General features: G+C 42.9%; 1 long non-coding RNA gene across 1 annotated transcript; it reads left to right on the plus strand.

Moving 5' to 3' along the window:
• The first annotated feature begins 688 nt into the window (after positions 1–688).
• LOC123399785 lies at positions 689–4057 on the plus strand. Its single transcript, XR_006610426.1, has 6 exons — positions 689–946; positions 1023–1642; positions 1721–1793; positions 1865–2387; positions 3773–3874; positions 3965–4057. It is a non-coding gene; the product is annotated as an uncharacterized LOC123399785 (long non-coding RNA).
• The last annotated feature ends 1623 nt before the right edge of the window (positions 4058–5680 follow it).

Below are 5680 nucleotides of genomic sequence, written 5' to 3' on the forward strand. Positions count from 1 at the left end.
CGCTACTTTTAGTGCTTGCAGTTATTACCTTGCTGAAATCCGCTTATCAGAGCCTTCTGCTCCTCGTTGGGTTCGACACTCTTACTTATCGAAAGGACTACGATTGACCCCCTATACTTGTGGGTCATCACCCGTCGGGGACACATGCCCTCACTTTTTCTCCCCCTCCTTCCGCGCGCCACCCCGAGCAAACCCTACCTCTCATAACGTCGCCATCCATTTTGCTCTGCCTCTCTCTCTGGCCCCTCCCCTCCTCCCCGTAGCACTAGCCGCCAGCTTGGTGCTCCCCTCGGCCTGGCGCGTATGGCCAGCCGGTAGATATACGACGGTGGGATTTGGCGCATCCTGTCGGTCGGATTTGCCGCATCCGGCTACCGGCAGCTGCGCCTTGCCATGGATTGGTAGGGTACCATACTGCACTTCCCCGACAACGTCTTGGCTCCGCATGCAGGTGTCGGGTCCTCCTCTAGCTGTTCGGATCTATCCCATCGTCGGGTCGCCTCCAAAGCCACGGCCGTCCGTCGCCCTGGCTCGATGCTCGCGTGCACCGCGTCCACGGCCGGCCTTGTGCATGTGCCACAGGTGCGGCCGCACTGGCCCCCCAAGGATCAGGGGCCCTCAGCCGGTAGGTATGTGTATTAGTGGCTGCTAATTGTCTATTCTTTATTCTCTAGTAATTAGCCCATTAGTACAGGCCCAATCGGCAATCGAGGGCAGCCGACAGCAGCGACCAACGCAACGCCTCGTCGCCTCGACCGACACCCACGGCGAACAGCGGATGCTTCATTATTCTCTCCGCCTCTTTCGTTTCCCCAATCTGAAGCTTCCGTTAATGGCGACCGGATCCAATCTGACAATCTCCTTTCCAGCCATTTAGATCAATTAAAGGACGACCGTGCCTTATTAGGTGGATTGAATCCAGCGAATTCCTGCTTTGTTTTCAACGGTTAGTAGAAATCCCCTTTAATATAGCCATACAATTTCCTTTGATTGACTCCCGTTTTGTTTTCCCCCTCCTGCAGGCTTGATTCCCTGATATCACGCCCAAGCTGCTCATGGGCTTGATCCCCTGATATCACGCCCAAGCTGCTCATGGGCTTGATCCCCTGATATCACGCCCAAGCTGCTCATGGGCTTGATCCCCTGATATCACGCCCAAGCTGTTCATGTAGCTGTGAAGGGGATTTCGTTCGCGGGGAGATCGTAGCAGACCTGGATCGGAGTAGACGAGCAGTCCATTCGACAGCAATCAGGTTCTTCTGCCACCATTCTTTGGGTGTTCACTCTTCAGACTGCAGTTTGTAGGTACTTTTAATCCAATTTTTTGCCTTGGCTTTTGACGAGTATACTATTTTTTTGCTAAGATGTCATCTAGAAATCATGTAATTTCCTTATGTAATTTGCATTTCATCTTTTGCAGTGTTGGGATCATATAGTGAGAGTGTGTGTCATAATCTGTAATCAACAAAGTATTATCTATATCGACTTTGTAATAAAAAAATGCAGGATTAACTATTTCAGTACATATTTTATGTGCATGGGGCCCCTCTCTTTGGTTTTGCACAGGGCCCCTGATATGACAGGGCGTCTCTACGACGCCGAACATCCCCAATGGGTGTTCATCAAGTGCAAAAACGATGAGGTATATCCGTTTTTTGGCTTGGTTTTGCATTCGGACTCCCGAAATTTTGTTAGCTTATTAGCTCAAATTTGTGTGTAGGTGCAGTGGCGAAGCCACGTTATACGTGTGTAGTGGCTTGACTAGACAGGATTTTCGTACGTAGTTGATCCAGGTCTGCATATGACAAGCTGAATTTGGAATTTCAAGTACACAGGCTCATCTATCGTGTTATTCTCTGCTTAGGTAACAATTGGTTGGGCCGCTAGCAAGAAGTCCGAAATCCCTTAACTGCGTTGATTCCCAAATTACGTGATCTCCTTCAACATCCGGTACTAACTCATGACCGTCCCAGCAGTCTGGCGAGCCGCGAGCGACGACGCACCCGCGGCTGCACACGCATAGTGTGCGACAGCGCGAGAATCAATTGATCAATACGGTTGTACTAGTCACTACTCTATCCGATCCAACTTCAGGACGAGACCCTCCACTTCTATTTATAAGTTTTATTATTTATTTATCTGCTTCCCTTTATCTTCCATTTTTTTCTCTCACTAGCAATATTAGGATTCAGGAAGCAAGAGATTTTTTTTTTATTAAGAATAAGAATTGCATATTTTGTTTTTCTTATCTTGTCAGGTCTTTGGTTTGATAAATGGATAAATTCGTAAAGAAGTGGCAGTCCAAGCCAAATGTTGCAAATTCCTCACAACAATCGCCTAAAAATGGGGGAAGAACAAACTCCTATTGATGCTCACAACATATCAAAGTATGCATGATCCCAAAGCACTACTATCATAGATATGTTTGTTTGTAGTAAAGTATGTTATTTTTTGCTTCTGTTTATGATCTAAACAAAGTTCATTAGTAAAGCTTGACATCACAAGGTTTTGATCCTGGCACCGCCAATGTGTAGGTGGGATGCAGTTTTTGGTATTGGGAAGAAATCTACATCGATCTTTTGATCGAACGAAATTTGCTAGATGTACATGCACTTCTAGCTAGAATTGAAGTTAGAGATGAGACTAAAGAAAAGACCAAAGAAGAAACAATGTCTACTTCTTTAGAACCAAAGAAGAAAGTTGTCAAGCTCAAGAATCCGCAGATCAAGACACAGAGAAGATATTAATCCAACTAAAAGCATTTATGGAAGTTAAACATCTTCTAAAATATCTAATTGTGGTTCTTGTCTTCTCTGGTCTTGCTCTTGTAGCAAAGAATTGGTGAATGTGTGTATGAAAATGTCTTTGATGAAATAAAAATGTCTCAATACCCAACAAAACACATTCGAAAAAATAAACGCCCAACCGTAATGGACGAGATGCGTCCGCGCGTTGGACACATGATGAGTGCATCCACAAAACAGGCCGGACACCGCCACATTACCCTACCCAAATGGACGAAATTCAAACAAAACGCAGGACGGGTTCTCTATGACAGAAGAAGCGGACGACCAAGGGTCATAGCCGATGTCAAAGTTTTCCATACCAGCCATAACCGGGTGTAATCTCACAACCAATCATCCCAGGGATTATCTTTACGAGGGCGTATTTGACAGGTGTAAGCTTCAAAACGACGTTCCAGTCAGGGCCTAAAGGTTCCAGCTGTGCTCAAGAGAAACTCCACTTGCGAACTTTGAAAAATGTTTTTACTCAAAGGCTACTTTCAGCTTGGATGAAATTGCACCACAAGAATGAAAATATCTTTGCCTATTTGGGACCTTGCTTTTCATGGATCTTATCTCAGCAACTTGTGATTTTCACAAGTATTGCTAGAACATTGAAACAGATAAATTTGCCAGAATTCCTTCATCGCTATTTAGTACTGTATCAATTATCTTGTACTAAATATAAGATCATTTAGATCATTATCTTATACTCCCTCTGTAAAGAAATGTAAGATCATTATCTTATACTCCCTCTGTAAAGAAATGTAAGATCATTTAGATACTAATCTAGTGATCTAATACATGTCTGTAAGATCGTTTAGATACTAATCTAGTGATCTAATACATTTCTTTACAGAGGGAGTACAACTGTTCACCAGGTGCAAATAAAAAATAAATGAACTCCACAACAATAACTGGTAAATCAAGTAAATATTACATAAATTTTGACAGTCTGCTAATAAGTTCTTATGGGAGTTCTATAACAGAGCCAAAACAAAGAACTCGAAGGCAAACATTTAGTAACTAAACTTCACATGGTGATTTGAGATCTGAATTTCACAAAGCATAACACCGACTGCAAGGCCCTAGTAAGTTTAACTTGACTGTTGAGTTAACTTTCCCCTCAATGTATGTTCTCACAGCCAAGTATGATTTATGTGCATCCCTTATACATGCAGTGTCCAGTGGAGGGCATTTCCTGTCCAATATATCACCAGAACATCGGTAACTAATAGGAGTAGTATCCAATGTAAGGCACTCAAGTGATGTTGCATTCTCAAGAACATGACGTGCTAGCTCAACCATGCTTTTTTGGGGGCAGAAACTACTGATCTTCACTCTCTTGAGGTTGCGATGGCGGTGTGCTGACATTTGTCTCAGAGATGAGGGATCTCCCTCAAACCAGTCATACTTGGACTGCACTTGTGATACCTGAAGATCAAAGGCCAAGACATTTAAATTCATGATTCAAACATGGCAATTAGATATTCTTTGCAGGGTGAACAGTGACTTACAAGCAAGAAAAACTTCTCCAACAAAGGAGAGGCATCAAAAAAAGAAACTAAGGATAAATAATCATAGTCCCGATGAGAATGTACTCCCGCAAGATAAATATTCAAGATCTTGAGGTGGCGAAATTTGCTAGATGCCACTGGTGCATTAGTTATCTGCATAAAGATGACTCAGGTTAATTATTTCTGAGATATGGCTACTGTTATATAACTTAATAAATTAATAGTAAGAGAATACCTCATAACTAGAATGTATAGTAAGAGTCTCAACTTTTGGTGCACAGGAAGGAAGGTTGTCAATAGCATAACTGATGACACAGCTATTGTTCAGCATCAGGTTCTTCATCTTCCACGACTTCTCAAGCGAGAGTTGCACATTAAAATCCGATAAGCGGATTCTGGAGATATTTGGGGCATTGATCTCTAACACCTGAAGGCTACATTCAAGCACCTCCAGGAACCTGAGCCGCTGCAGCAGATAAGGTATCTTCAGGCGAAAGATGTCATGACAATATTGAAGTCTCAAATGTGCCAAAGCAAAGGAATGGGTCAGAAGGCACCCTAATTCATCCTCCGTAATATGCACATTACACAGGTGCAGCGTTTTCAGGGTTCTCAAACCAAGTTGGAATGTGGGATGAAAGTTCAAATTGGCAAGGTGAAGATACTGCATCGAGCCTTGACATCTGTCAGATAGAAGCATGCATGGAAAGTTAAACGTTGCATCCTGCGGGAATAATGTAAGGTCGAGTTGTTCAATCCCTGGTGTAACCGCAATCTGGAGCCAACTGGTGAGATGATGATACGGTTCTGCATCACAAGGAATAAAGTAGTATTCAAGACTCAATTTCTTCACACCAGCTCCAGAGTGGTTTCTTAAAACACGGTCAATCTTGTTGTTGTAGTTTCTTATAACATTTGAGCCCGTTGTTCTCTTCCACAAATTTTCCTTGGGGCACATTGTTTCATTAGTGAAGGTAAGATTGGGATAGCATTTCCAGGAGCTTTGAAAGGACCGAGACAAACAGGCAGCACGGGCAGCATCTTGCATTGGCAGTAGGAAATGTATATGGCACCAGATGTCCTGCATACAGAAGTACAGAAGATCATCATTAGAATTTGAGGTAAAGTACTAAGAAATCTCACAAGGAATAATACTGTACGAGACTTGCTTTGTAAATGTTGGCTTAAATTGGGAAAGGATGGCAATCTAAATGTAAAGTACATCAATCGTGGCAAATAAAAACAATGACCCAGCTCACACGGAAAAGGTTCTAGGATCTACTCCCTCCAAAATATAAGATGTTTTTGAACTGCAAAAACGTCTTATATTTATGTACAGAGGTAGTAGTTCATAACTATCAAATGGGTCTTAAAACTCAT

This window comes from Hordeum vulgare, chromosome 5H, assembly GCF_904849725.1.
Source record: "Hordeum vulgare subsp. vulgare chromosome 5H, MorexV3_pseudomolecules_assembly, whole genome shotgun sequence".
NCBI lineage: Eukaryota > Viridiplantae > Streptophyta > Magnoliopsida > Poales > Poaceae > Hordeum > Hordeum vulgare.